Genomic DNA, 22,544 nt, shown 5'->3' with positions numbered 1-22,544 from the left:
CTATTGCGTTGAAGGACTAGATTCTGTCAACTCTCCCTTGCACCGCAGGAGGACTTTGCCGGCGATGTGTCAAACAATAAAAATGTGGCACGACACAAGAACGGTAGATAAGCCCATATAGCACTGAACACAGTCGCTCGCATCATGGCCATATTTGTCCGCGACGGGAGCCCCGCATACAAAGTAATTTTCGCGATCTGCTCTTATTTATTTCCACGGCGACATTTTGTAATTGGAAACAACAGCCGGTGATCGATTATGCGTTACAGCCGCAGCCTCAACTGCAGCATTTCTCTCCGCGCCAAATTTCGGATTAATTGACCCTCATTCGAGTTTCATTCCGCTCTGATTTACAGCAAGATATTTGACAGACACTCTCCTGTGCGTTCAACTATTTTCCGTTGCTTTTATTATCTCAATCGATCTTCAATTATTTATTACTATGGTAACAATTTTAGGCAACGATGGAGAAACAACTAAAGAATTAGTGTCACTCCCTCATTGTGTGTTTTACGCGTTTTTTTACATTTCGTATCATTGAAAACTATGGTCCGTTCGTTCATAGTTTTTGCCCAAGGGCAGATCTTTCACTGCAAACCCAGCATTCTCCAACCTTTCCTATTTTCTGCCTTCCTCTTAGTCTCCGTATACGATCCATATAATATCTTAATGTTGTCTATTATTTGATAGGCCTATCTTCTTCTGCCCCGAACTCTTCTCCCGTTCACCATTCAGTAGGCAGTTTCTTCTTAGTCAGTGACCCACTCAATTTATTTTTTTCCTTCCTGATCACTTTCAGCATCATTCTTTCTTCCCCCACTATTTCCAACACAGGTTCATTTCTTATTCTGTCTGTCCCTTTCACAGCCTCCATTCTTCTCCATATCTGCATTTCAAATGCTTCTAGGTGTTTCTCTTCACTTCGTCGTAATCGCCATGTTTCTGCCACATACACTACCACACTCCACACAAAGCACTTATTTAATCTTTTCCTTAGTTATTTTTCCTGAGGTACGCAGAAGATGCTCTTTTTTATATATTAAAAACTTACTTTGCCATTGCTGTCTTTCTTTTGGTTTCATGGCAGCAGCTCATGTTACTAGGCCTACTTATAGTACATTACAAATATTTGAAGCTGTTTACTTGTTTTTTTTAACATAACAGTACTATTTTTGACTTCAAATAACAGACTGTTCTAAGTACAACTTTTTATAAGAAACAAATCTGTGTTTCATTGTGTTCCAGTTCTCGTCTGCATATATGAATCGAACAAAATTTTAAATATTCCTCTCCATAAGGTTGCTGTGAAGCTATTCAAAATTATTTCATGAAATAAGTCTCCTGAAAAGAAAAATAGTAAAATGTACTCGGAGCAGTCTGGTTCTGGGTCATCGACTAGTCAACAAATTGAAACTTTTTTCGTGTATCTAGTGTGTAAATGGGTGGATTTTCCTCGCTTTGAGGTACTGAATTCAGTGGAAAATCAGTTTCTTTCTATCATCTCACATTTCCTAGATACAACACTAACACAAAGACAGTAATACGATATGGTAGATATCGCTCATTTTAAATAGAAACATAACACTCAGAACCCACTAAAGTTTTTCTTTGTAACATGAAAAAATTCTTATAAACCAACAAAATCACTAAAATAATTGACAGTAATCCAAGATGTTAATTTACTATGTTTAAAATACTGTAAATTTCTTTCGGTAAAATGGGATGACGATGCTTTATTTTTGTAAAGTATGTTATAACTGGAACTTGAAAAATTCAGATGGCCCAAATTCTGTTTCTAGGTCTGCACGGTATCTCATCCGTCTCTCTGCAAAGAAGCCAACAGTAATGACTCATCATTGAGCAGTTCCAATAACCTTGGTAACTATTCTCTATGGTAGGGTGTACTGATTAAAACGTTCACCCGTCCACACCTGTGGAGTAACGGTTAGCGCGTCCAGCCGCGAAACCAGGTGGCCCGGGTTCGATTCCCGGTCGGGGCAAGTTACTTAGTTGAGGTTTTTTCCGGGGTTTTCCCTCAACCCAATATGAGCAAATGCTGGGTAACTTTCGGTGTTGGACCCCGGACTCATTTCACCGGCATTATCACCTTCATCTCATTCAGACGCTAAATAACCTAAGCTGTTGATAAAGCGTCGTAAAATAACCTACTAAAATAAAAATAAAAAAAACGTTCACCCTGTTCGTCACTACAAGCACCTCAATTTTCTGGGAAAAAATGTAGGTGAGTGTGTAAGTGTGAATTTTGAGTTCATGTATATATCTAACAGAGCAGTCACTATGGAAATATTTATCGACTCTTCTGTTACCCAGAAATCCGTAAACAATGGTTTTGAAAGAGGACAAAATGGTCAACCAAAGATTTGTGAGCTTTGCGTTAAAGATAGGATCTTTCAGCAATTTCCTAATTTGGAGCCCAATAAACATAGCCTATCTTCTTCCATCGTATACTACATCCAAATAAAGGATTTAACCATCATAGTTCTTATTTATTAAACAATATATCTGAAAAATTACAGGAAAGCAATGTAAAAATACTAAGCTACCCAGTAAAACGTAAAAATATAAAAAAAAATTCATATAAAATCTAAAATACCTCAAAATCTTTACGTGATGAAGCAATTCCGAAGGCCGTTTTGGATTCTACAACCACATACTGATATGAAATGGTGTTTCACACACCAGATGCAAAATGGATGTTAACCATGTAATAAAATATACTTAAATTAGGAAAAAAGAATGTGTTGAGTGCAACGGATAATACGGTTTAAATTATTTTCTTTTTATAGTCAACTTTACCCCAGAGATCAAATTTACTCCACTTTACGGTATAGGTAATGGTTCAATAAAATTTATAGGAAATATGGAAGGAGTATAGGGTCTTCTGTAAAAATCTCCCCACCCCAAGCAAAAACTGAAATGACTTCCCTTGATTTTTCTGACAAAAAATGGTTCCCCATGTGAGACATATCATCCCTCAAAGTTCGGTGCAGAAGCTCTGTTGAATCACCCAGTATATTACTGAAAAAAAAAAAAAAGATTCGTAACCAAGGAAACAGCGAGTGGCCCAAATCAGGGCGCCACGCGACGTTAGCTTGTTGTCATGCACCAGATGACAGCCCCTCCCTCCGCGCGTTGTGACGGTTCTATTAAAATTCAACAGGCATGGTCAGTCAACACTAAACATTTTGATTACATGACGCAGTGATTAAAATCCGTTGCTGTACTACCTTACTGCGCCTTCGCTCCCAATTTGCTACAACCACTGAAATCTGATTTCCAGACTTCTGAGAAATTCCCTACATCGTGCTTCTGATCATGGCTCAGATTCAGTATGTTTCCTCTGCTGTAATTATCGGCATATATCTCCTTCAGAAATCAACAAGTATGAACTTCAATAGTCAATTTATTTACAGTGAAACCTGTCTAAAGCGGCCATCTGAAGTTACCTTGTAAAATGGCCATTTTATCAGGTGGCCGCTTGTTTAAGGTTGCGGTTTTTATGAATCATCATGAAAATATTGAATTTCGTTGACTTTTTAGTACTGTGCGCGTACAACAATCGTGAATATTGTCAGCCTCTTCCATTCTTGGCAACTAGCATTTTCAAAACTCGTTTGCAGTACCTCACTTTAAATGACTGGATAATACCTTGTTCAAGGGGCTGGAGGTGTGATGTCGTATTTGGAGGAAGAAACACCAATTTCACGGATCACATTGCGATTTTGTCGTTTAATCTTCGAATTGAAATTGCTTAGCCAACTCTCTAACAATGATGATGCCATCCAAGCTTTATTGTTGGCAGTCCACTTCACCCCCAGTAAGCCCATGTTAACATTTTTTAAACATCTCGGTTTCAGTGATTTCTCTATCATTAAGAGTGGTTCTTTTTCTCCTGCAGCATTACAAAAAAAAAACAGCAGGGTTATTCTGTCTTTCGCCAACTTCCCCCCTTTACACTCTTTTTTCTTAAATCTTGAAGTTTTGTTAGGGAGGGCTCAGAAAAAAAAAACCTGTAGGAAAAGAAGAAACGTTCGTAAAAGCTGGTCCAAATAGAGAAAGATAGAAAGAGGAGGGAAAAAAATGAAATTCGAATGGTTAACTACTGACCTAAAACATACTGTGACATTTTCGATAGAAAAAGTCCGTGTTTCAATCCTTTAAAAACGAGTAAGAATTTATAGCTGTGCAGGGTCGGAGTGGAAAGTGACAAAAGAGTCATAAACAGTAACCAACTAACCCCAAAGATATTGAGGGTGTACTGTTGTACACTTAGCTATTGTCTCCTGTCCTCTAACCATCGAAAAAATAGGTCAGATAGTATCCGTGAAAAGATTTTTTGTTGGACAGTGACTGTTATAGTCAGGTTCCAATCCAAATAGACCCCGGTCGCTGGCCGGCGCATGAGGTGGCCGCTAAATAGAGAGAGAATTTGTATTGATCTTATGGAAAATCCAATTTGTTCCAGAGAAAATTGGCTTTTTGGCCAGGTGGCCGTTTAAATGAAGTGATCGCAAAGGCAGGTTTCACTGCATAAGAAAAGATATCTTTTCTTGCCATGAATGCGCTTGGTGGATATAGAGATGCAGCTCCATGCTTTCATGACCTTGGTATTACAATGAGGTGATGTGGTTAGCACCACGCTTCGACCGCCAAATAACGACTTCAGGAACTTGATTCTTTACAGTTTAATTATGCATCCTAATGTACAGTCTTGAATAGGGCTGGGGACGGAGCGGTTCGGTTCGGAGCAGTTACTGTGACGTCATTACTCGGTTGAACCGAGTACAGTACAGAGTACCAATTTGTGGCGATAGATTTAAAATTTTGATAGCTTAAGTAGATTTTAGAACGTACTTTGAAAGTGGAACCAAATGTGTTTTAAAAGCGTTGTACTAAAGCGCTTTCGCTTTGCCAATTGACGAAAAAAAAGTGCTTCTGTTCATTGAAAAATGGCGGTTGCATATTTCATTTGGGTGATTACAACTATTTGCGGAGTTATTTTGTATGAAAGACCTACTTAACTTTAATTGTTGTTATATATGACAGACGAAATAAAATTGATAAAATAATTTATAATACTAACAGCTAATAAATTAACATGCGAGGTAAACGTTAAACGCTGCAGTGAAAAAAAAAAAAGAAACAGACTCCATGAAGCGCTGCCTAAAACACTTAAAAATAACACACAGAATTATTTACTATTAGGCCTACGGAGAGTGGATAAAATAATCAATAAAACGTGAAATCTTAAACTGAAGAACATAATGTTTATTTCTTTTATAATATTACTAGCCTTCAATACAATCATCTTCTCTTTCGTGAAGAATAATATTATTGATAAATTAAAGTGATTAGGTAATATAATTCGTAGAAATAAATACAAATAAGATTATGACTGATGAGGTAACACAAATCCAGTAAACACAAATAGAAGAAAATATAATTCACTTCCTTTTTTAACATATTTTAATATTAATCAAACACTCTAGTATGATAATAATAATAATAATAATAATAATAATAATAATAATAATAATAATAATGGTATTATTATTATTATTATTATTATTAAAATTATTATTAAAATTATTACTTACTTACTTACAAATGGCTTTCAAGGAACCCGAAGGTTCATTGCCGCCCTCACATAAGCCCGCCATCGGTCCCTATCCTGTGCAAGATTAATCCAATCTCTATCATCATATCCCACCTCCCTCAAATCCATTTTAATATTATTCTCCCATCTACGTCTCGACCTCCCTAAAGGTCTTTTTCCCTCCGGTCTCCCAACTAACACTCTATATGCATTTATGGATTCGCCCATACGTGCTACATGCCCTGCCCATCTCAAACGACTGGATTTAATATTCCTAATTATGTCAGGTGAAGAATACAATGCGTGCAGTTCTGCGTTGTGTAACTTCTCCATTCTCCTGTAATTTCATCCCGCTTAGCCCCAAATATTTTCCTAAGCACCTTATTCTCAAACACCCTTAACCTATGTTCCTCTCTCAGAGTGAGAGTCAAAGTTATTATTAAAATTATTATTATTAATAATATTACTATTATTATTATTATCATTATTATTATTATTATTAGTATTAACAGTAATATGTTCATACTGTCAGTGTTTATTAGGCCCACTTGACAGGTCATGTAATAGGATGAACTCCTCTTCAATACTAGAGGCCTTTTAGCCCGCTTTGGGAACAAGGAAATAATTTGTCCTGCAGCAGAAAATATTTAAGTACAACTGTACCTACGTTGTTGTCTGCTAGAATTAAGTAAAACATGTGAACTCTGTTTGAACGTTTGAACTGACCGGTAACGGCTACGGTTAACCGAGTAACTCCGGTGCTCCGCTGCCAAGCACATAAACCGATAGAACCGAGTAACTCAAGAGTTCTACTCGCTCCGTCCCCAGCTCTAGTCTTGAAGAATTTACAAGAGTGGCATGATTTGTAACAATTGTTGTGGTAAATGCGGAAGAAAAATGTAATTTTATAGTTAAAAATAAAAAAAATCTGTACGAAGTAACTATGGAATTCACAACACATTTTTAGCTTCAGAATACTACGATGAAAGAGTAATGGAACGGAGAAAAATTCTCTCCCGCGCCGGGATTTGAACCCGGGTTTTCAGCTCTACGTGCTGATGCTTTATCCACTAAGCCACACCGGATACAACTCCGACGCCGGTTAGAATCGTCTCAGATTAAGCTCCAACTCTTGGGTTCCCTCTAGTGGCCGCCCTCTGCACTACGTCATAGATGTCTATGAACGCAGGACCGAAGTCCACACATGTGCTAAGGTGCACTCGATATGAGCGACTAGTTGGCCGGGATCCGACGGAATGAGCGCCGTCTTAAATCACGAAGTGATTTACGCATATCATATATACTCTTTCATCGTATGATGACGCAGAATATCTGCATGGAAATATTATATGTACTTTGGTTCATTAAAATAATATATTCAGAATACTAGATAATTAAAGAAATGATACTCCTGAATAGTTCATTCTCTATTTGTAATATTTTTTACCCTTAAAACTAAAGAATAATGGTATTTTACAAACAAGTTCAAATTAGTATAACTCTGAAAATATTTAGATTAGGACACATGTTTATATGAAATTTTTTGCTCAGAATGTCTTCGGAAATAAGCTCCGCAAGTGACGGTAAATTCTCGTGAATCACCCTGTATATATTCGAACCAATGACATGACAGTCACTTCCATATACCATTAGAATAGTCCATCATGGATGTACCTGTGTAATAAAATATCATTTTCGAATTATGTTTCATTAATTTTATAATCTCGTGATCAGACATGTAGGAGTTACAGGTGTCATGATGACGTAGCCTTCACGTTACGACGGCCATGCTATACAAGATGCCCAGACAGTGACACGTGATGGATGCTGATAGATGAGTCAATTCGAATGTGAGCGCTATTTCTATATTCACTATCTAACTGGAAGCCAGTCAGTACGGCCCTTTTTTATCGCTTGTCGGTGATGAAACTGCAATAAGAGGATGCAGGGTTGTACAAAATGCACTCCAGCCACACATAGTCTGCTTGGAGGATTTTATACAAGACGGACAATTATATACACCAAATGAAATTATATATTATATAATATTGAATCTAATAATAATGATAATAATAAGAAAAAGATAACATTAATCACTACATTTCCTCCGTGTTATAAGTAGGCCCTACAATTCTCTTCTGGTCCTTGTACACAACATAGCAGTACTGTACTGAACAATCAATAGCATATAAGGCAGCAAATATAGAATAATAAGCCAGACTTTACCTTAATGGACAAATTGAAGAAGGAAACATACATAATTACAAATCACATCATGTATGTTCATCATAGACACAGGCATTTTATACCGAATAATTTTATATTCTTTCGTACGCCCATTGATTTTCAATTCATTTTTTCTTCCTCCTAAAAATTATTTTCTGTACCATCACATAGGATTATTCATAAAAACAACTAAAATATGTTTTTAAAATTATGGCGAACTGTTTCAATCGAAAGTGGATAATCATTACAATCGATATACTCTCAATAATTCGGTTTAAATAGTTCTAAATTAAGTTTTTGTGAGCTGTTTCATTTAGAGCACCGGTATGTCTAGATCTCTGCTTAGAGGAAGAACGGGAAGACCAAGGGTTGACATAGGCCTACGTCAGGTAATAGGAAATGCACATTAGGGTGAAGTGAAAAGTATAGGGAAAAAATTTTTTGTTGAATTTCAAATCGGCAGGGTGTGCAAAAGTTGTGTATTGATATAGCTTTTATTCATGCAAAATCTCAATTTTCTATCTCAATTCTTTGATGCGCTCCAAGCTGTGTGAAGCATAGAAGAAATATCGGAACATCAAACGGTTAAACATTTTTTATAATAATCTACAAATTACTATTTTAAAGCATATTTCAAGTCATTTTAAACGTCTGATACATACACTTCACTTACAAATACTAATTTAAGTATTTACTACTAAAATGCCCACTTTTCAAAAAAAAAAAAAAAAAAGAATTCTTCAATTTTAATGGAATAATTGTTTACTTATGACAGCCCTTGGACAAATGTAAATATTACAAATGAGAAAGTGAATATATTATACCATATTTAGTTAGTGATAAATTTGTGTAATGTTTTGCAACTTATTTTCCAAATTTCAAGGAGTATATTCAGACTTTGTATTGAATGATTTCATTAGCGACCTTAATTGTAATTCTGCAAGAACAAAACCATTCGACTGTCTTCCCCACAGACACTTTTGGATGTTTCTGTTATAAGGTGAACATAAATCTCAGTCGCCCGAGTGTGACATGGAAATTTGAGTATGACAATGTTTATCTCCTGTCGTGAATAAATTACATCTAATATTTCTTCGTCTTCTACATTCTTTGTTACTGGTGGTTCGTGTCTCTGTGTTTCTTGCCAGTGAATGTGACTCCACCTTTGACTCCAGTGTTTACGTTTGTTCCATCACATCCTATTACCGTGAGGTTTTATAAGGAAATTTTCTGTTTACGGAAAAATGATAACATCTCTTGTAATATAATTTTTGATTCGCCACTTGGAACTGTAATGACCTATGTATCTTGAATACGGTTCTTGAACAAGTTGTAATGATCTTCCAACTGAGTAGATGCATGGAACTTGAAACCCTTCTTAATTTGAACTGTTTTAAGGGCTTTTCTTCCGTCGAAGTACAACCCATCAAGAGGGCGGGAATTTTCAGCAAATCTTTCCATAGCTTCCTGTCTAAACTTCTCCCTTTCTGTGCGTACTTTACTACGATTGATGCCATTACTTGTCTCACCATCATATCCAACACCAATGTCTTGCAAAAGAGCACTAGTAATAGAGGCGGCTGCTCGATCTGAAAGGCCACGTTTGCCATGTTCGGAAGATGCAATCTCATTTGATTTTTCTTTATTCTGGTTATTGGTTTAATTCTACTTTTATTTTCTTCCCCATCTTCTAATCCTGAACTTCTTTCAGATGCAATACTTATCCGATATTCTGTTGACACTCACCTTCACTCTCATTTGTTCATTCACCTCTCCTTCCTCTTTTTTTCTTATTATGCCGGGTCATTTTGAGGTCAATGCCGCCAATTACCATTTTCCTCATAGTTCTCTGCTCAACAATGAACTCTCGCTCATCACTTGGAATCTTCTTGTCTTTTGGACACTTGCATTTTGAAAAGTCTGTACATTTGCAAAAGGCAATATCAAATAATTGTGAATTAGTAGTTTTGCAGTAGTTTTCAATTTTTGTTTTATAATTCGTATCACTTTCTCTACCTTTGAATGGTTTCAACATGTTTCTGTATGTACTGTGTAATTAAATAGTGTTTCAACTACACGTTTGTGAGAAATGTGAGGAATAGATGCTTTCCTCCACATCTTCTCAACATCTACTGAAACTATTTCTGCAATATCACTGATGTTTGGTTATTTTGAATGAATATCAAGTTTCATGTTCCACCTCACAATTGACAGTTCCTCAGTACATCAGTCGCCCTGGTTGGCAAGTTGGTATAGCGCTGGCCTTCTATGCCCAAGGTTGCGGGTTCGATCCCGGGCCAGGTCGATGGCATTTAGGTGTGCTTAAATGTGACAGGCTCATGTCAGTAGATTTACTGGCATGTAAAAGAACTCCTGCGGGACAAAATTCCGGCACATCCGGCGACGCTGATATAACCTCTGCAGTTGCGAGCGTCGTTAAATAAAACATAACATAACATCAGCACTGGCGGGAAGAACATTTCCTGATATTTTTGCTGGAGTGCCAGATATCGGGTGTTCTGCTGTGCTCCTTGTAGTTGGGGTACCCTTACCCCTTTCCAATATCTCGCTACGACTGTGATCCATATCCTCTCTCAAACTGAAAATGAGATAATACAATCAATTAAGTAATAAGAATAAAACGGAAGCTCATTTTTCTTATTTTTAGCTATAAGGAAATTTTTGAAGCCTCTGGGGCGCATCTAAATATTAAAATAAATCCAAAAAATTTCGTACATGATCATTTGACATTAAATGACAACTTTTGAAAGCCCTGCCGAATTTAAATTCTGAAAATAATTTTTTCACTCCACCCTAATGCACATACCGTTTTCCATTTCATTTAGAGATAATCTACCTGAAATCTACTTCACAATAATCAGTCCATTTAAGGTCAGTATATAGCCTATTGGTTGTCTAAAAATTATTATTTTTTTTTACTGCCAATCGTATCAAAATCTGCATATAGGGAATGCATTAACTATGACGTTTCAAAATCGAATGTATTTTTGACAGTATGTTGCCTTCACATGCTACTCGGTCATAATATCTGTAAGCAGAGAGAAGTTACAATTTACTCCGGTCATTTTATCTGCCATAGGCCCAGTAGTAATATCTAAGCCATGTAACACTCAACTGTTAGAATTACCATAGCAACAAATGTTCTAATAGACTTGTCACCTAGTATAGACATGCCACAGGTTCACAGTTTGCTTTAGTATGAAAAAATAAATAAATACAAGTGGCTATTAGACAAACCGGAAGTTCACTGCCGCCCTCACATAAGTCGATCATCGGTCCCTATCCTGAGCTAGATTAATCCAGTCCCTAGCATCATATCCCACCTCCCTCAAATTCATTTTAATATTATCCCATCATCTACGTCCCGGCCTTCCCTAAGATCTTTTTTCCTCAGGTCTTAAAACTAAGAATCTATAAATAAATAAATAAATAAATAAATAAATAAATAAATAAATAAATAAATAAATAAACAAATAAATAAATAAATATATATATGTATATGTGTAGGTAGTTACGTAAATAAATAATATAGGCTATACAGTTTCATCAATGAAGTCAAAGAATTTAATAATAATAATAATAATAATAATAATAATAATAATAATAATAATAATAATGATAATAATAATAATAATAATAATAATAATATTAATATTTACAAATGGCTTTTAGAGAACCCAGAGGTTCATTGCCGCCTTCATATAAGCACGCCATCGGTCCCTATCCTAAACAAGATTAATCCAGTCTCTACCATCATATCCCACCTCTCTCAAATCCATTTTAATATTATCCTCCCATCTACGTCTCGGCTTCCCCAAAGGTCGTTTTCCCTCAGATCTCCCAACTAACACTCTATATGCTTTTCTGCACTCGTCCATACGTGCTGTATGCCCTGCCCATCTCGAACGTCTGGATTTAATGTTCCTAATTATGTCAGGTGAAGAATACAATGCATGCAGTTCTGTGTTGTGTAACTTTCTCCATTCTCCTGTAACTTCATCCCTCTTATCCCCAAATATTTTCCTAAGCATCTTATTCTCACACACTCTTAACCTATGTTCCTCTCTCAGAGTGAGAGTCCAAGTTTCACAACCATACAGAAGAACCGGTAATATAACTGTTTTATAAATTATAACTTTCAGATTTTTTGACAGCAGACTGGATGATAAGAGCTTCTCAACCGAATAATAACACGCATTTCACATATTTATTCTGCGTTTAATTTCCTCCCGAGTGTCATTAATATTTGTTACTGTTGCTCCAAGATATTTGAATTTTTCCACCTCTTCGAAGAATAAATCTCCAATTTTTATATTTCCATTTCGTACAATATTTTCGTCACGAGGCATAATCTTTACTGTGATCGTGCCAGAGAAGCAGTCCCATTCCGAGGCTTATTTGAAGATCTCGTAACAAACTGTTTTTTACAGTGATGGGTTGTTAGCCCTTCGCCCAATCCCCAAGCTGGAGGACCACCCCTCATCGGCTGTCCGCTACTGCTTATTCAATATAAATAATAATAATAATAATAATAATAATAATAATAATAATAATAATAAGAAGAAGAAGAAGAAGAAGAAGACAATGGCAGAACTGACTATCTTGAAATGTAGATGAAATATCAAGAAACTCTTTTCCCCATGAAATATGTTACTTTGAAGTATTCGCACTCAGAATTTGTGAACCCCTGATGTAGACAACCCAGCTCTACTCTGATCGAGATAATTGCAGGCCTGCTTATAGTTCACGTGATAACCCATCATAACAATTATATCACCTGTTGAGAAATTACATAAAGATTGGCTTCCCCGGTCTATCGGCAGCGATGAAAATTTGTAACTACTGTAGCAAATTTGTTGCCTAGGCAACCAAATTGCCAAGAGAGTTCCAATAAAAACGAGCAACTGTATGAAACTCCCGGGATGAGGAAGAAAAAAGTTTAATGGGATTATTAAAATAATTGCATCTCCACCAGAACGTTGGATTGAGCTGGTTGCAGCGCTCAATTACAAGCGTAATGCAATTTATAAACGCGGTCCAAGGTGTTGGTGTGGGAGTTCAGACCGCTTACCGAAAACCAGATATCTGCCTTGGTAACCGCTGCTGTGTAAAACGATCGGATGATGATGAAGATAATAACTTGGCAGTCAAATAGAATCATCATGTTCTCCAAGGGTTGGTACCTTTGATCCCTATTGCCATTATTACTGTCAAACTATTCAAACAACAATATATAGTCAATGTATGTCAAACAGATCGTACTCAGAAGTCTTGTGCTGCTATGTTGGCCTTTGGAGCAACGGTACGCAGGTTCAAATCCGGTCGAAGACGACGGAATTTGAAAGACGATAAAATTGGAAGTAAAGATCGAAGTTTCGTGTCGTAGGTTTATGGAAAATGGAAAAAAACCTATTTCTCATCGAAAACTCGAGGCAAAATTCGTGGACAGTTTCTCGGCCACAATAAAGTTTGACGCTAAATAACCCCTAAAGGTGATAACGTAAGTAGTTAAACAATGTACTACCATTACTACTGCTGCTACTGCTACTGCTACTACTACTACTATTCCTACTACTACTATACTATTACTATTGCTACTACTAGGTAAATTGTAGGTACATTCTCATTTTTAAATAGAGCTATACATGATTGGAATGACCTACCTGCAGCGGTCTTTGAGGGCTGTCCTTCCTTAAGGAGATTCCAGAAGAACTTAAAAAGTTATGTATAAAGTGCAAATTAAAATTAAGGTGACATTTAACATTTAATTTTTTAAGGTAACATGTATTTTATTTAGCCTGACGAGTTACTCCCTTGGTTTGAATTGTAAATTATTTAAAAATAGCGTGTAAGAGGGTCTTAGACTAGAAATGTTTAGCTTAAATGTAGTTCTGTATGCATAAGGGTGTAATTATTTGACTTATTTGAACTGTTGTATCAGTGAAGCGAGATGAGTCAGTGAAGTTATGGTTTTACAGTGCAATGAATAGTTCCGATCAGTGATAATTTATAGCGTCAATGAAATGTGTTCTATAGTGTCAGTGAAATGTGTGCTAAAGTATCAGTGAAATGCGTCATAGTGCCACTACAGTGAGTGAGATGAGAGTAAAGTGAAAAACTATTGAAACTTATGTAGGGCCTATACATATGTAGGTTGTATTGTAAATTAGGTTATTTTATGTTTTATTATTAATTGTAATTATTGTGTTAAACTGTATTGTGTATTCTTATTGTATTGTGTATTGTATAATTGTATTGTGTATTGAATTGTAATTTTATTGTGTATTGTTTATATTGTGTATACCACTGCCACCGGGTGCTTGCCCGCTTGCAGTGTAAATAAATACATATATGCATACTATACTAAACTTACTACTACTACACAATTACTACACTAAACTTCCGCTCCTATAGTAACACTACAACAACTATATTTATACTAAACTACTACAGTACTACTAAACTAATAACACTATTGCTACATTCGGGGTTGGGACTTCACGCGTAAGAAAAGGTTATTTACATTACAGTAAAATACGTGTAAATAATGCGTAATTAACGTAATAAATGTAAAATACTTAAAAAAAACCTCCAAGAGCTTTTATTTTTACTCTTTGTTTGTTCAGTTTGTGATAAAAATTTACCGTTTGAATTGCCAACAAACCTAGTTTATAACTCGAGGTTACCAATTAATGTTAAAAAAAATGGAGACCTTAAGAAGATTTTGCAGTACATTCCGAATGAAGTGAAATATTTATAAACAGAACTGTATACATGGCCTACGATAAATACAGTGGAAGCGAAGATTGAAAAAATAAGTTTATTAATATATGTTATTTTAATGTACCGAAGTACATATGATATTTTCATGCAGATATTCTGCGTCTTCATACGATGAAAGAGTAATGGAATGGAGAAAAATTCTCTCCGGCGCCGGAGAGAATTTTTCTCCATTCCATTACTCTTTCATCGCATGAAGTTTATTAATGTTCTAACATTCAAATAGTCTATTCAGCCATGCTTTCCAACTCTTCGATGAGTAGTCACTTACCACGTAAAATCTCCAAAATTATTACATTTAATGAGTTATTATGTTCAAATCATAATGATTGTATTAAACTCTTATACTATAAAAAGGCCTTTATCACTAGAATCGTTTATTTTTAAAACTCCGCAAGAGACAAAAACAAAACTTTCGGAAAATCAATGAAAACAGTTTAGTTTAATTAATTTCATTTTAATTGTCAAAATGTATTTAACAAGTGATATTAGTTGCTAAATGTTAGGTTTATTTACTGTTAGTTGTGTTTTATAATATATATAAAGTATCTAAAAAAATTAATTAGTTAGGATGTTATGAGGTTTTTCCAACAAGCAAACTGAAAGTAAGCAAAGCATTGCTGTTTTACTAAGTATGTGAAAGTAACTATCAACAATGTTATAATCTATGTGAAAACTGCAGTAGGCCTATAGAATCACAAACATTTTTTTTCTGCTGCAACAGACATTTTTCTTATAATAACTTAAAAGGAATAAAGTAATTAATGTTTAGATTATCAAAATCAATGAATGTTAGTTTATTACTCCGTGTATAAAACAGTTTTCTACATTACGTATTTTACATGTAGACCTAAATTACAAGTAAAATACGTACAGGTAATTTACTCACCCAACCCTGGCTACATTACTAACACACTACTTCTACTATAATTACACTAGGCCTACTATTGTCCACGCTGTAGAATAACGCAACATGCCTGATCGCAAAACGAGCGGTCCCGGTTTAAAATCCTGATTGGGGCAAGTTACCTGGTTGGAGTTTTTCCGAGGTTTTCTTCCTCAACCGCTTGAAGCAGAATTGCTGGGTAACTTTCGGCGTTGGATCTCGGGCTCATTTCGCCAACATAATTACACTTCCCCTCTTTCATCATCATCATCATCATCATCATCATCATCATCATCTCAATTTCTTTCCCTTTTCGGGCTTGCTCCGACGTAGATTCGACTGCGGGTCGACACCGAATTTTGACCTCGTGGTATGTGGTCATTAGTTGCTGGTGGTAGTGCTATGTGTCGTGGGCTCTCCCCTGGGCGCATGGTAGGTCATGGGACCGGGTTGAGTGACGGCGATGATACGCTGAAAGGTAAAGAGATTCTTTAGACTGTAAGGGAGTTCGGTGATGACCCGTAGGGAAATCTGTAAAACTGGGGTCTTAGGGCTTTCACATTATTCCATTACGGACAGTACAATGGGCCCACTCCAGCGGCCTACTTGTGAGGAGAGTTCTCAGTCCGTGCCTCTCAAGTAAATCTGCGTTTATAGACAATCACATGCCTTTGTAAGATAGGATTTCTCCGGAAAAAAGCGCAGAATTCTTCAAACCAAACACACAAAACAACTGTAGAATTTCGCACATGTCAGATGCTTCTAACGGCGTTGGTGCTAACGTTACAAGTGTAACGAGATCCAAGAAAAAGAGGAGCGATTCCAGATTAATGCGTAAGATTAAATATTCTTTATAATTAAGGGAAGGATGAGCTGTAATTAAGATTAGAGAGGAAATAATCTACAACGCTGCTAGTTGATTACTGCCTCCATGTTAATTAAATTCTGTCATCATATTTGCTCAACACCCCCTCTGTTTAATATTTGTGAAATTTATGCAGATTGTGTGATAGGCAGAATTGCTTGCAGGAGGAACCATTTTACTGCTGAAAACAGATGACGAAATAAAAAATGGTAGCGTGAGTTCATGAGACTTCTTTAATATAAAGATTACAAAACAAAGATTAGAGAACTGGAGCCCACAACAGTGGGCTAAGTGGTAGAACGTGAATGCTAGATAGGCGGGTTATAGTCACAGAGGGATATCACAGTCTACTATATACAGTCACGAAGCTTGAGCTTTGAGGGTGCTAGAAACAATAGACTGTGCCGGTACTATTTTGCATTGCCTGTAATGAGGCGATATTAGCGATCCTAGTGGTGAGCAACTATCTAATGTTTGCATATTTACTACGTATTGAACTTCGCGACTGTATATACTAGACTGTGGGGATACCTTGAAATTTCTTTGCTTTATAAAGACTATCTTTGGAGTCATTTTCGCATTATATTTCTATTTACCCTACCAACATTTGACTTTTCTCTTACTTAATACTTACAAATGACTTTTAGAGAACCCGGAGGTCCATTGCCGCCCTCACATAAGACCGCCATCGGTCCCTATCCTTGAGCAAGCAGTACCTACCATCATATCCCACTTCCCTCAAATTTATTTTAATGTTATCCTCCCATCAACATATCGGCCTCCCCAAAGGTATTTTTCCTCAGTTGTTCCAACTAACACTCTATATGCATTTCATCCATACGTGCTACATGCCCTGGCCATATCAAACATCTGGATTTAATGTTCCTAATTATGTCAGGTGAAGAATACAATGCGTGCAGTTCTGCGTTGTGTAACTTTAAATTCTCGTGTAACTTCACCCCTCTTAGCCCCAAATATTATCCTAAGAACCATATTCTCAAACACCCTTAACCTCTGTTCCTCTCTTAAACTGAAAGTTCAAATTTCATAACCATACAAAAATCCACCGGTGTAGCTCAGTCGGCTAAGTCGCTTGCCTGCCGATCCAGAGTTACACTCAGGCGCGGGTTCGATTCCCGCTTAGGTTGATTACTTGGTTGATTTTAATTCGAGATTTTACCCAACTGTAAGGCAAATGTCAGGTAATCTATGGTAAATCCTCGGCCTCATCTTGCCAAATACCGTCTCGCTAACACCAATTTCATCGATGCTAAATAACCTCGCAGTTGATATAGCGTCGTTAAATAACCAAGTAAAAAAAGAACATACAGAACAACCGGTAATATAACTGTTTTATAAATTCTATCTTTCAGCTTTTTTTTAAAAGCACACTAGATGACAAAAGCTTCTCAACCGAATAATAGCAGGCATTTCCCATATTTATTTTGCTTTTCATTTCCTCCCGAGTGTCATTTATATTTGTTACTGTTACTCCAAAGTACTTGAATTTTTCCATTTTTTCAAAAGATAAATTTCCAATTTTTATATTTCCATTTCGTACTATGTTGTGGTCACGAGACATAATCATATAGCCATACTTTGTCTTGTCGGGATTTACATTTTCTCTATTAATCATTATCATTATCATCATCACCACCATCATCATCATCATCATCATCATAATTATTAACAATACAACCGAGTGACCGGCATAGCTCAGGCGGTAGCTGCGCTCGGATTTGGGTTGGTTACCCGCATGGGTTGATTACCTGGTTGGGTATTTCCCCGAGACTTTCGCTAACTGTAAGACGAAGGTCATTTAATCACATGGCCAAATATCTTCTAGCTATCAATAATTCCATAGACGCTGAATAATCTAGTAGCTGATACAGCGTCGTTAAATAAACAATTAAAAATCAAGACAAGCATCAGTTTCAATGTGTACACTCTTCAGGCGCAGTCCTCTGCCATTACCTACAGATTCCATAAAATAAGTATAGCAATACGTAGGAGTGACTAGGCTATGTGCTATAAACTGAATTCTCTGTTAACTCTATGGAAGCGAATACAAAATATGTCTATTAGATGTCTATATTCTCTCGGTGATACCTTCGAATTTTGTCACTGACACAGTGTTCCTCTTTTTAGACTAAAGCACGTGAACTGTAGCCAACGTCACTTTACTGTAGAGAATGTGGTAAGATGATTTATGTAACTCGATGATGATGATTATGATTATAATGATGATGATGGTGGTGGGACAGTGGTGTTGATTAGGGTGGTGATATTGATGATGGATATAATGGCGTGGGACAGTGGTGTTGATTACTCTGGTGATGATATTAATGATGGTAATGGCGGAGGGACAGTGTTGTTGATTACGGTGGTGATATTGATGATGGATGATAATGGCGTGGGACAGTGCTATTGTTTACAGTGGTGATGCTAATAGTGATGATAATGGCTATGGGACAGTGGTGTTGATTACGGTGGTGATATTGATGATGGATGATAATGGCGTGGGACAGTGGTGTTGATTACTCTGGTGATGATATTAATGATGATAATGGCGGAGGGACAGTGTTGTTGATTACGGTGGTGATATTGATGATGGATGATAATGGCGTGGGACAGTGCTATTGTTTACAGTGATGATGCTAATAGTGATGATAATGGCTATGGGACAGTGGTGTTGATTACGGTGGTGATATTGATGATGGATGATAATGGCGTGGGACAGTGGTGTTGATTACTCTGGTGATGATATTAATGATGATAATGGCGGAGGGACAGTGTTGTTGATTACGGTGGTGATATTGATGATGGATGATAATGGCGTGGGACAGTGGTATTGTTTACAGTGGTGATGCTAATAGTGATGATAATGGCTATGGGACAGTGGTGTTGGTTACGGTGGTGATATTGATGATGGATGATAATGGCGTGGGACAGTGGTGTTTATTACGCTGGTGATGATATTAATGATGATAATGGCGGAGGAACAGTGTTGTTGATTACGGTGGTGATGATAGTAATGACGATAATAGTGGTGGGACAGTAGTGTTGATTACAGTGGTAATGATGATAATGGTGGTGAGTCAATGGTTTTGATTACTGTGATGAAGATATTAATGAATGATAATAGTGGAGGGACAGTGGTGTTTATTACGGTGGTAATGATGATAATGGGGGTGGGACAGTAGTGTTGACTATAATTGTGGTAATAATAATGATGGTAATAGTGGTAAGACTGTGTTTTTGATTGTAGTGGTAATAATATTAATGATGACCGGACGGTGGTTTTGATTGTAGTTGTAATAATGGTAATGACGATGATAATGGTGGTCGGGAGGTAGTTTTCATTGTAGTGGTGATGAAAATGATGATAGTTGTAGTGAGGCTTTCCTATTCATTGTAATGGTGATGATAATTGTGGTGGTACGATGGTTTTGATTGTAGTGTTGATGATGATGATAGTAATGATAATGGTGGTGGTTTTGATTGTAGTGATGATATTAATGATTATAATTGTAATGAGACGTTGCTTTTGATTGTAATGGTGATGATGATAATTTTGGTGGAACAGTGGTTTTGATTCCATTGGTAGTATATTATGATAATGATCATGGAACGGTGGTTTTGATTGTAATGATGGTGATAATGGTAGCGGGGCGGTGATTTTGATTGTATTGGTGTTTATTGTTATGGTGATAATGTTGGCGGACGGTGGTTTTGATGGTATTGGTTATTAGGATAGTGATAATAAAGGTGGTGGGGCACTGGTTTTGATTGTTGTGGTGATTATGATAATGGTGGTAGGATTGAATGATGATGATGATTATTATTATTATTGGGAACGTTGCTGTTGAAGTCGGCGATGCTGATGATGATGAACACAGGAACATTCCCCTTTAAGGAAAAATTCCTGTATTCTAATCGAACCCGGGACCTTATGAACTGTAGTCAGAAGCTCTGATACTCGCCCTTGAGGCTGGTCATATTAACAATAATATTACATTATATACCAGCAAATGAGAATTTTCTCGGAAAAACACTTCTATCCTTCTATGCTCTCTGCCAGTGCACATCTCTTGTTTGAAACGGAATGGATGGCCGTGGTTTCATTCTCTAGGACCATCTTCTTCGCCTTATAGTTAATCTGTTTCTGTGTTCAAGAACCCATGACAACAAAACACTATCAATATTATAATCTTTGTATTACGGAAAACGAATCATATGGTCACCTGTTTAAAATGATGGCGTCTTGCCGTGTGTCTTTTGAAGTGGTGAATTACAAAACCAGAATCGAAGGTCATCAGCTCTGTGAGTATAAATTGAATTTATAGAATACCGTCATTATTTTTATAAAATCTGGATGTACAATATTTTTATTGTACTAGATGAATTTGATGAAGAAATATTAACTTTTAACTTCATTTACGCTGTTTCTTCTGAATATAACATCTACTCCATATGTAGTAAAATTATGCTTGGTGTGTGGTTAACCACAGGAATTCTAAAAAAGGGGATGTAAATATTACACGTCCTACAGTAAAGAAAAAACATACGAAGCTTTTAAAAACCAGTTAATAACCCATTCTGCGTTGTGGGTCTGAGTTTAATTCTGTGCCCTAACCTCATCACCATTACTAGCGCTGCTGTTGAAATACTACCGCCACTAACCTTTACCAACCACTATTACTACCAGTGTTGCCACTACTATACAGTTGTCACCACAACTTTAATCACAATCACCAACATTCATATGATATAGCCGTTGTCACTAGTAACATTGTCACTGATAATACTACGAACAGATGCGTTATAGGGGCCAATCTCCTTATTGGTTGAATGGTATGAATGTTACTATCGATATATATTGTTGTTATAATCGACATAAAATATGTTGCCAACTTCTAAATTAACAGTCAGTTTTATATTGTTGACTTGTAGCCCACTTCAAAATGGAAATAACGGTAGTAAAAGTATAATTTATTTTCCCTGGACCAAAAATATAATACAAACTGACTAAAATCACATCAGTAGTCACGACATTTTTATTTAATTTTTTAATTGTAGCACTTAATGCTTAGAAAATTAAAAGGAAACGTCACGAACATGAAATGGAAATGTAGAGGCTATTACCTAACAAGTTTACATTGAAATCAGTGTTATTTTTTAATTAAAATTTATTACTGAAAATGAAGAAAAATTAAAATAATCTCGAAACAAAGTCTTCATACAAGATACTAATATTTTTCAATAAGAAATTTAATGTTCCTAGTTAATGCTGATGTGATGTTCCATAACATGACTGGATTAAGTTAGTTATGTATATTTACTACATTGTTATAATTCAATGAATTAATTTTAATTTTTTCTTTATTTGTTGTTTGTTTATATTTGTTAATTCATTCGTTTATTCATTTATTTATTACTTTGTTTGATCATTTGTTTACTATTAATTTATTCATTCAATTATTTTATTTTATTTATTTATTTTTTTCTTCTTTTTTTTTTAAGTGAACCTCAGTCCATGAAGCATAGGTACATTTGTAGGCCTATGTATTTCAGTCTGTCCATCTGTAGTCTCTGATAGACATATTCTAATTTATATCACTATTGGTTTATTTATGGTCTCTTTTATTTAACATCATTATCAATATCGTCTTCTTTTTCTTTGCATGTGTTAGATCTAGTGGCCTGTTACTGTCTTCTTCCAGCGTTTCGGATGTCTCTCCAACGATTTTCTGCCCCTAGGTTGGTAACTCATGAGCTGTGGAGGTAGATATGCTATTGTTATACACACACACACACACACACACACACACACACACACACACACACACACACACGAGTATATATAAAAATTATGTGGATGAATGAAAAAAAGTTTTATCTGCAAAAAATAAATATTTTTAGAAGAAACCTTATTCGTTATTTCTTCCAAGTTGAAAAATATTTTTGTAGTTTTGGTTTTGGTTATGATGGTGGTGGTTATGGTTGTGGCTGTTGTGGTTGGTAGTTGTTGTGGTTCTGTTGGTGGTGTTGATTTGATTGTTCTGATTTTGATTATTGTAGTGGTCATTATGATTATGTGGTGGTGGTGGTGGTGGTGGTGGTTGTGCTTGGTGTTGTGGTAGTGAAGT

General features: G+C 36.1%; 1 protein-coding gene across 1 annotated transcript in view; it reads left to right on the top strand.

The window, feature by feature from the left end:
* Positions 1-20,618: 20,618 nt before the first annotated feature.
* The window catches only part of Bmcp (uncoupling protein Bmcp mitochondrial), a 415,529-nt gene continuing 413,603 nt past the window's right edge, over positions 20,619-22,544 (top strand). The window contains exon 1 of the mRNA XM_069836125.1: positions 20,619-20,718. The gene's annotated coding sequence lies outside the window, so the exon portion shown is untranslated. The remainder of the gene's footprint in view (positions 20,719-22,544) is intronic.

The sequence above is a fragment of the Periplaneta americana genome, chromosome 9, assembly GCF_040183065.1.
Source record: "Periplaneta americana isolate PAMFEO1 chromosome 9, P.americana_PAMFEO1_priV1, whole genome shotgun sequence".
In the NCBI taxonomy this organism is placed as follows: Eukaryota; Metazoa; Arthropoda; class Insecta; order Blattodea; family Blattidae; genus Periplaneta; species Periplaneta americana.
This window is presented reverse-complemented; position numbering and strand designations above follow the sequence as displayed.